Source organism: Dama dama, chromosome 3 (genome assembly GCF_033118175.1).
Source record: "Dama dama isolate Ldn47 chromosome 3, ASM3311817v1, whole genome shotgun sequence".
Lineage (NCBI taxonomy): Eukaryota > Metazoa > Chordata > Mammalia > Artiodactyla > Cervidae > Dama > Dama dama.
This window is the reverse complement of record NC_083683.1, coordinates 30215268-30226398: the sequence shown is the minus strand read 5'-3', so window position 1 is coordinate 30226398 and position 11131 is coordinate 30215268.

The window sequence follows — 11131 nt, the reverse complement described above, 5'->3', positions numbered from 1 at the left end:
TTTATTTTTAACTACATTTAGCCTAATGATTTTGATTAAAATAATTGAACAAGGGGAAAAAAAAACTTTGCTCCACAGAGAGAAATAATTGAAATATCTGCCCTCAATAGAATATAGTGCTGAAATTAATATTCACAGGTGTTGTGGGGGAAAAAAAAAAGTCCAAGCAAAAATTAGAGTAGCTTCAAAGTTTTTGAGAGTCCCCAGGTACCTTGCGGAGAAGGCAATGGCACCCCACTCCAGTACTCTTGCCTGGAAAATCCCATGGATGGAGGAGCCTGGTAGGCTGCGGTCCACGGGGTCACTGAGAGTTGGGCATGACTGAGCAACTTCACTTTCACTTTTCACTTTCACACACTGGAGAAGGAAATGGCAACCCACTCCATTGTTCTTGCCTGGAGAATCCAGGGACGGGGGAGCCTGGTGGGCTGCCGTCTATGGGATCACACAGAGTCGGACACGACTGAAGTGACTTAGCAGCAGCAGGTACCTTGAGGATGAAACACAAATTCTCTCTCTACAAACAGACTTTAAATCTAGGATCAAATATTCTCAAAGATATAATTCCAGGATATTACAAGTAAAAATAAAAAAACACATAAGGAGACAAACGACCATGCACAAGAGAGCAGAAACAATAAACTACATAAAGTAGAAAAGCAAAAGCTACGATTACTAAAATATCACAGGGATAATATAAATGCTTCTATTAAGAAAATACTATATTAAACTAATACACTAAAATTACAATTAAACAGTAACAAAGTTTCTAAATTTACCATGCAGATTTGGAAAGAACTAAATATAATTTCTAGAAATAAAAACGCAATAATTGAATTTAGAAACTCCAGATTACATTTTGAAGAGAGAATCAATGAATTGAAAGATATAAAACTAATATTTAGAATGTAGCTCAGGAAAAAAACATATAAAATATAAAAGGGCTAAAAATAAGATAGTTATGTGTTCTAAAATAGGTTTATAAAATCTGACCTTAGTAATTAGACATAGTACCAGAAACTCTGGAGACTTAAATCTCTTTGAATCAATTCAACAGCAGAAACAGATATAGTTAAACAGAACTAGTAAGTTGGTAGGTAAGTCAGAAGAAATTATCCCTAACAAAACTTAGGGGAAGAGATGCAAAATACATATGAAAGTAAAAGATTTAGAAGATGTAATGAAGCAATAAAATAGACACTTCATTGGACTTCTAGGACAACTAGAGGGAAAAGGGGGAAAGGGATATTCAGACATAATAATATTTTCCAGAACTGATAAAAGACTCCTAGATTCAGGAAGCTAAATACATCCTAAGCACAATGAAATAAATAAATCTACAGTCAGAGCCATCCAAGGAAACTGAAAAGCACCATATATAAAAAGATTTAAAAGCCCAACAGAAAAACAGAACCACTTACAAAGTGCTTACATTACACCAACAATTTATTTCTCAACAATGGAAGGCAAGAGAGAGTTGGATTAAATCTTCAAGAGAAAAAAAAAATAACATTCAGTGTATATCCAATTTAACCATATTTTAAGTATTGGGGTGAAAAAAGACATTTTTATGCAAACATTTACCAACATCATTACCATCAACAAACGCTCCTTAAAAGGAACTTCTAAAGAAAGGGCTTCAAGAAGAAAGAAATTGACTATAAGGAAAAAAAAAAAAAAATAGGTTGTAATAAATGAATTCAACTCAAATAAATCATTGAATGCTTGATCTTACCAAACCATAATACTAACAATGTATAATTAATGGAGTTAAAAACTAATGACAAGGGGAGTTTTGTTTTAGAGTAGGTCAGAACAAGAAAGCACATTTGCTTTAAAACTAGACAAAGCCAGATAAATTATAAATATATTATTTTAAAAGCATCAGGGAACCTCAGAAGCAACAAACTAAAATTCCAGAAAGAAGAAAAACTCTCTCTTTTTGTGTGTGAGCAAGGATTTTTCTCTTTCCCGTGTAGGCATTTTCTGATTCCAGGTGCTTATGGCGGCTCCGGCTTGGAAACTCTGGGCCTTGGCTACAGAAAAGAGAAACTAACAAAATTTCAGTGATTCTGCAGGACTAGTGTGATAAACTGGAAACCTGGGCGGTTTCAAACTCACAACCACTCCTCCCCAAAGAACATTTGCTAAGTTTTGTGCTAAACAGGAAGCTGAGAAACTAGGAGGAAAGCTTCCTGAATGCAACGTGGAATTTCCCGATGGAAGTAACCTAACTCAATATACCACCAGTCTTACCTTCAAGGAACAGGTCGTATTTTGAAGCAATGTAAGCAGGAAGACCAAAGAGCTGAGCTAAGCTCTCTGAAGGACATAGCTGAATTTTCTGCAGTCTTCCAAAGGAGGAGACAGCAGTATACTGACTTAGAATCAAAACTCTGTGCAGGCGAAGAAGCAACACAGCAAACAGGGGCGGGGGTAATGCAGAAGTGGGCTGAGTCTACCTAAAGCAGAAACCCAGTCCCAACTTTAATTAATGTCTGATCAGGAGTTCCCATCCTCACTCTTTTCATCAATAAAGGAAGACAACATAATGCGGAGCCTCCAGAGTTAAAGCACCAACATGAATTAAGAAAGTACTAAAAGTGTGAAGACAAGGAAATATGACCAACTCGCATGAGAAAAGGAGAAGTGAGCCAAATACTGGAATTGGCAAACAAGGATTTTCAAACACCTCTGGTTAATGTTAAAAAACATGGAGAAAAAGAGAGGCAAAGTAGATCAAAGAGTGGAGAATTTAACAGAGAATTAAAATCTATAAAAGAGAATCCAATGAACATTTCACAAGTGAAAAAAAGAAAATATCTGAAGCTAAGAAATTAATAGATGAGCTGAACAGCAGATTGAATGCAGCTGAAATAAAGGGGCGAGTGTTTTCAGTGAACAGGAATGAGGTTTTTAAAAAACTGAAACAAACCAAAAGGAATGAGAAAGGATATACATATGAAAATGTAAAAGACTGTGGGACATTGTTTTTGTTCAGGTACCCCAGAGAAAACACTTTGATGAAAAGATCTGCCTTCATGAGATTTAATAGTGAGAGCTCTCCAGAAAAGCATTGTTAGGGAGTGAAGCATGATTGAGAGGGAGAAATTGAACTGAAATTCAATTGCAAGAGAAGGCTTTATCAATCTTGTACAAGTTCTGGAACTGGGATGGCCCTTCAGAGAGGTCCTGAATTGAGGCAAGGAAGCTGGGCACTTTGACTTCCATTCTGACCTGTCACTGAATGCAGCTGCCTCTGAGAAGGCGCCATAAACTTAGGCAAAGCCCAGCTCTTTGGCTGACGGCCATGCCGAGATGGGCCTCAGCTGTGAGTTGTCAGAATTCAACACTCCCAGTGGCTGGGGGAATGAGTGCGGAACCTAGATTCACCACGGGATGGTTCCCCACAGCCTCCACAAGCACCCACACTTGGAGCTACCTGCTTCCTATAAGTTCACCTAGCTGGAAACAATTCCTCCTAGATTCTATTTTATCTCTTCTGTATAACTTTGCCAGGGCAAAATTAGTGGACATATGACAGCCCTCACAATTTCAACAGTTCCTGGAGATAACAATTGACGTTCATTGTCTTCCTACCCTACTGACAATTCCCGATTCACTCTTGGCTACATCTACTGGCTTAGGTGCTTTGGGTGTGGGATGACAAACACTTGTTCTAAGCATTATTCACTAAGCCCTCCTTCAGCTGTGGCTGCTGCTCTTATTCACTCACCATCAAAACTGGGCAAAGAAATGACCAAGGACATACACCTGGATCATCTGAGTGGTAAATATATTCTTACCACCTTCAGTGTGTAGTGGAGAACTGGAGTCACTTACCCTTGCCAATATAGCAATTTCTTTTCTCGTCTACTGGTCTCTTGGAATGAGGAATCCAAAGTGATTAGATGGCAACCATGGAATAAAATTTCTTAGGAATCTGTCTCCCCTGATGGAAATATTCCTTCCCTGGGAACCAGGCTCTCTATAAACTTAAGCGTTGGGGATTCAGTTAACATAAAATCTCCAAGTGGATCACGGAGAATGATGGTCTGTGCGTCCACTCCTATTTTCAGTATCTGGTTCTGGCCCTTACACTGTGATTAATTAGGACTGAACATTTTTCATGGTTGCTAGTTAGGGTGTGTGCTGTGCCCTGGAGAAGGAGGCCTGTCCTTGCAGAGTATCGTCCCTAAGATATATTCAGGTTGCACCTTTACAGTCCATTCCATTGCTCTACCAAGCCAGAAGTTTCTGGGTGGTTGAGTAGGTGAAGGAAACATTGAATCTCAAGTCAAGCACTCACAGCTACAGCTCCTTTGCATTAGATGGGTTCCTGGTATGAGGCATGTTAAATCACATATAGTGAATCAAACAACAATAAACTCTTATAGAGGGGTGCTGGGTAAGGTTCTCTGAAGGCAAGTTAAACACATGTAAGAAATATGTGTCAGTTCTAGACAAACCACTGACTTCCAAGATATAAGGAATCTGGTGTACTCAATTTCTTACCAATTAATTCTTTGGTCTTCTTGAGGGATGGGACCATTCTGAGGTATAACATGCATCTCTTGCTGGCAAGCAAAACATTCTATGGTGGCAGCCCTGGTGCATGGGAGCCCGTGCAAACCTCATCCTTGCCACCATTGCTATTTGATGCCTGAGCCCACTGTGCTAGGAGCAGAATGGTGGATGATGGAGGTTAGCTGGCATCAACTGACAAAGGCTGTCTGTCTCTCTTGCTGCTTAATGCCTATTGTGTCAGTTTTCCTTGTATTTCCTCTCAACTGTGAATGTCCCCTTCAGTATTTAGTTCAGTTGCTCAAGTCGTGTCCGACTCTTTGCGACCCTATGAATCGCAGCATGCCAGACCTCTCTGTCCATCACAAACTCCCAGAGTTTACTCAAACTCACGTCCATCAAGTCGGTGATGCCATCCAGTCATCTCATCCTCTGTCGTCCCCTTCTCCTCCTGCCCCCAGTCCCTCCCAGCATCAGGGTGTTTTCCAATGAGTCAACTCTTCACATGAGGTGGCCAAAGTACTGGAGTCAGCTTCAGCATCAGTCCTTCCAATGAACACCCAGGACTGATCTCCTTTAGGATGGACTGGTTGGATTTAAGTGAAGTGAAGTAGCCCAGTCGTGTCCGACTCTGCGACCCCATGGACTGTAGCCTACCAGGCTCCTCCATCCATGGAATTTTCCAGGCAAGAGTACTGGAATGGGTTGCCATTTCCTTCTCCAGGGATCTTCCCAACCCAGGGATCGATCCTGGGTCTCCCGCATTGCAGGCAGGCGCTTTACCATCTGAGCCACCAGGGAAGCCCATAAAGGCAGGGACAAATAGCAGACTCACTGAGGATTTTCTCCTTCAAAATGAACTTGATGTTAAGCTTTATCAGTACAGGATGCTAAAGGAATCTTAAGGAAGGCAACAGTCCTGGGATATCCAGCGGGGCTAGGCATCAGCAGCATGGAGGAGAGGACATCCAGAGAGCCTACCCCCGCCATGGGCCTTGTGCATCTTCACTGCATTGCCTCAAAGCTATTTCAGTTTTCATATTCTCTACCATAATCAGCCTGCAGAGAACTAGTTCACTTTCTTGTCCATCCCCCACCTCCCCGCCACCCACCAGTTCACTGTGTTATTGTCACCACACCAACCTGACCCTGCTGAGCAGGATGTAACAAGCACTTTAGGAGGTTATCAAGTACCAGAAGGAAATAAACTCTGTATCATTTCTGGGGCCCAGCATCATGGTCAAATTTCTAGGGGTTAACTGGTCTACAGAGTTACAGGAAAATCCCTTCAAAGAAAAACTGTCATACACAGCCTCACTTAGCACTGAAGAAGTCATAATACTTACTAGGCATGTTTGGATTCTGAAGGCAAAAGTCATATTTGAGTGTTCTGCACTGACCCATTAAACAAGTAACTCTAAGTCTGAGAGTTATGGGGCTTAAAGTAAAAGAACGACATGAAGTCTGACCATAGTGAAACATGTTTATCAATTGGATTTAAGACCAGCAAGTTCAGTGACACTTAAACTTTCCAGGGCAAGAAGGGCTGTACAGAGCCTTTGGCCAAGCCAAATAGGGGAATCACACTGCTGACCCCCAAGGGATAGAAGTAAAACCGTGTCCTGGTTTCATCCTTGTTACTGGGCCTAGCAAAAGACTGAGTATCTGATCGGAGAGCATCCAGAGATCTTGAAACACATCATGGATTGTTTTTTTTTCAACTGATCTACCCAGTTTTAGTTCAGTCATGCAAAGCAGTAATTCAAAACCAAGTGGAGATGGTACAAAAATGTCAAACTAAAGCAAGTCTACAAACGCCCAAGTAAGCTGAATGAGCAGATGGTTTAAATGTCTACATAGCAGCACATCCTGCTGCATTGCCCCTGCTGCCTTAACCCACACTCACAGCCTTGTAAGATTTCTTTATGATCAACTGACTAGAAAAAGCATCTGCCACATTTATCGATGATATTAAGAAGATACCATAAGATATTGCAATAAAATGGTTTATGTTCATACAACAAATATTATTCAACAGTGAAACAAATGAATAGTAACTACATGTATCAAATAGAACCATCAAGAAAATGTAATTCCATGAAATACTTTATGTAAAAGAGTATATTCAGTAGGGGAGAAGGAAATGGCAACTCACTCCAGTATTCTTGCCTGGAGAATCCCAGGGACAGAGGAGCCTGGTGGGCTGCCATCTATGGGGTTGCAGAGTCGGACACGACTGAAGCGACTTGCAGCAGCAGCGGCATATTCAGTATGTGTGCATGCTAAGTCACTTCAGTCGTGTCTGACTCTTTGCAACCCCACAGACTTTAGCCCACCAGGCTCCTCTGTCCCTGGGATTCTCCAGGCAAGAATACTGGAGTGAGTTGCCATGCCCTCTTCCAGGGGATGTTTCTAACCCAGGGATTGAACCCATGTCTCCTACATTGGCAGGTGGGTTCTTTACCAATAGCACCACCTGGGAAGCCTCATACTTAGTATAACTCCATTTATAAAAAGATCTAAGACCAGAAAGCTAAAAATTAAAATATTTGGAGATGCATGATAGAAAAGCAAGGAATGATTAATACAAAGTGAAGGATATATATGTCTTTGTGTATTTTGGGCTGATGAGCAGCAGTAATTCTGTTAAAGAAACACAGAGGCCTTCAAGGGAATTGGTAATGTTATATATCCTAAGCTCATGATGGATATATGAGTATTAATCTTATAGCCATTCTTTTTGCTAGTGGCTCTCAATCCAGGCTGTACTTTGGAATCATCTGAAGAACTTTAAAAATCAAGAACAAGACACAAAACCTGATGCCCTGGCACTGATTGATTTATCCTGAGATGTTTGGGTTCGAATGTTTTCCAAGTGATTCTAACTTGTAATTAGATTTGAGAAACATTGTTTTACACTCTTAATGTACTCTTTTGTATTTTTACACATTTGGTATTTTTTTTTTTGGAAGACCAAAGACCCCGGAAATGAAGCAGTTCTCGACTCAGAGTTGTTGTGCTATACTGGCCCATTTTGCTTCTTGCTCCATGGCAGCCAGGGCACATGGGAGCTTGTTGGCCTTTAAGGACACGCCATTTAAACGTCCTCATGAGGTAATAGCTGCTCCCACCCCAACTCAGCCAACCCCTTTGCTCCTTCTCTTTAGTCACCGCCTCATCTGCCAATGAATTTTACCCTAGCCTAGCATACTTTAGGCATCCGAAACACAGGCATTTTTCTTTGTGCTATTTATCCTCTAATTCTGATGTTTCTCTTTCTCTCTTGTTATTTCACTTTTTCCTGCCCTTATGCCTTCAGGCCCTATTATTTTGGCTTTCTTCTTCCCTTCCTGAGAATCCCATTTAGTGCTTTTCTTTTTTTTTTTTTTTTTCTTTTTTTTTTAGGGACAATGAAAATGTTCTAAAATTAGTTGTGGTGATGGATGCTTGTTTGTGTGGATATATATTGAAAGCCATTGAAATGACGTATGGTGTGTGAATTATATCTCAGTAAACTGTTTAAAAAATGAAACAAAATAAGCCTTTAAATGTTCAGAATATTCATTGCAATTTTCCCTCAAATATTGAATTGTGCTAGTGAATTACCATGATGGATAAAATGAGATTCAGGTTTTATTATTTTTTTTTATTTATTTATTTATTTTTTTTATTTTTTTTTTATGGAACTATCTTTATCTTTTATTATTTTTTTTATTAATTTTTTTATTATTATTATTTTTTTTTTTTTCCAGTGGGTTTTGTCATACATTGATATGAATCAGCCATGGATTTACATGTATTCCCAATCCCGATCCCCCCTCCCACCTCCCTCTCCACCCGATTCCTCTGGGTCTTCCCAGTGCACCAGGCCGGAGCACTTGTCTCGTGCATCCCTCCTGGGCTGGTGATCTGTTTCACCATAGATAGTATACATGCTGTTCTTTTGAAATATCCCACCCTCACATTCTCCCACAAAGTTCAAAAGTCTGTTCTGTATTTCTGTGTCTCTTTTTCTGTTCTGCATATAGGGTTATCGTTATCACCTTTCTAAATTCCATATACATGTGTCAGTATGCTGTAATGTTCTTTATCTTTCTGGCTTACTTCACTCTGTATAATGGGCTCCAGCTTCATCCATCTCATTAGGACTGGTTCAAATGAATTCTTTTTAATGGCTGAGTAATATTCCATGGTGTATATGTACCACAGCTTCCTTATCCATTCATCTGCTGATGGGCATCTAGGTTGCTTCCATATCCTGGCTATTATAAACAGTGCTGCGATGAACATTGGGGTGCACGTGTCTCTTTCAGATCTGGTTTCCTCAGTGTGTATGCCCAGAAGTGGGATTGCTGGGTCATATGGCAGTTCTATGTCCAGTTTTTTAAGAAATCTCCACACTGTTTTCCATAGCGGCTGTACTAGTTTGCATTCCCACCAACAGTGTAAGAGGGTTCCCTTTTCTCCACACCCTCTCCAGCATTTATTGCTTGTAGACTTTTGGATAGCAGCCATCCTGGCTGGCGTGTAATGGTACCTCATTGTGGTTTTGATTTGCATTTCTCTAATAATGAGTGATGTTGAGCATCTTTTCATGTGTTTGTTAGCCATCTGTATGTCTTCTTTGGAGAAGTGTCTGTTTAGTTCTTTGGCCCATTTTTTGATTGGGTCATTTATTTTTCTGGAATTGAGCTGCAGGAGTTGCTTGTATATTTTTGAGATTAATCCTTTGTCTGTTTCTTCATTTGCTATTATTTTCTCCCAATCTGAGGCCTGTCTTTTCACCTTACTTATAGTTTCCTTTGTAGTGCAAAAGCTTTTAAGTTTCATTAGTGCTTTTCTTTCCACTATTTTTTCTTCGTGGAAATGTCTAAACACTGACTTAGGTCTCTTCCTAAATAAAAGAGATTATTTTACAAAGAAAAGAAGAATTAAAATGCATTAACTAAAGACCTTGTCTTTTAAATTGGTAAAAGAAAAAAATAATTTAACAAGGATATTAACTCTGACAGCTCTGCTTCAGGTTTTTCTATATTTTTATAAGTTCCTAAAAATTATACAGGAGTGGAATCAAGTTCTTAAATGTTACTTCTTCAGTGTAGTGCTTTAATATCACTAAGAAACAGTTTATTTTAAATATCCCTGAATCCAAATCAAAGATATCAAATGTGTAAAAATGAAACGATGATCATTTAGGATGAAATTCAAGAAGCTGAGCCCAATAAAATCAATACTAGCTCTATTTTTATCATGTAAACAAAGTGTGAACATTCAAGCTAATAACACAATGGGGAAATTTAAGGCATGAAATGTTTCAAATTCCCATTACTGAACATAAGATGCTTAAATGTTAATGGCATGCTGAGAATAATTGCATTTTTTTTCACCAGGACTTTCAAGAACTATACTGGGATATCTCAAACATTTTTGTTATGCAAGTTATTGCAAATGAAATATTTTTCTAACACCGTTGAAGGGCCACTTTGTCATCCTAAATATTTAATAAAAATAGAAATAGAATAATTCCTTAAATAGCTCCAATTTTTCAGATATTTTATTTTATTTTCAGATTGCAAACATCTTGAAAAGAAGGAAATATACAAGGCTTATTCAAATGTTTATGACATTTTTCCATAATGTTGTCTCAAAATATTTGAAAGAAACAAAGCTTAGAGATCATAGTTTTCCAAACATAGTAGCACAAAACGACAAATACCAGTTGCCAAGAAACTAGAATAATATATAAAAGTAGTTAACCTTTGAGATAAGAGTATATTTCAAAAGATTCCTAGCCTCCAGACAGGAAACTTGTATAGGTCAAAATAGTCCTTTTAGAAAAGAAACCAAGATTAGGCAATTAACCTTTTAATCCACTTAACAGTTCAAATTCCCTTCATTTCAAAGTTATACAGGCAACACAAAGATAATTGTTGGAGTAAAAGAGTGTTTATAAAAAAGAGAGATTATGGTGGTGTATGTGTGTCTGAGTGTAGAAGAATCTGATAATTAAAAGTGAAAATGACAAGGTTATGTAAGCAGATGTTTACTCTATAAGGGTATTGTTTTTTATGAAGTTTTAATTTGAGGTCATTATTTTTATACATCAATAATTTAAGGTGGTGATAAGTATTACATCCTGGATTTTAAGGAAGATAATATATATAAACATAACACTTGGATAAACAAAAATACCTACCTAATTACCTAGTAGTATCCACTAAGAAATGTACAAAGATGACCTAGGGCAGAACAAAAGAACCCAGTGTACTCTTGGAAGTGAATGTGAGAAGGTGAATATAGTGTCAACCTGGAAGTATCAGGATTTTTATGCTTCTACCCAATTGAGGACATTTGCTTTTCACTTAAGTAGACCTCTAATGGACTTCCCTGGCAACTCAGCAGTAGAGTCTGCGGGCAATGCTGGAGATGTGGGTTCAATTCCTGGGTCACAAAGATCCCCTAGAGAAGGAAATGGCAACCCACTCCAGTATTCTTGCCTGGGAAATCCCATGGACAAGAGGAGCCTGGTGGGCTACAGTCCATGGGGTCAAAAAGAGTCAAACACAACTTAGTGACTAAATAACAACAGATGTCAAATAGGAAAATT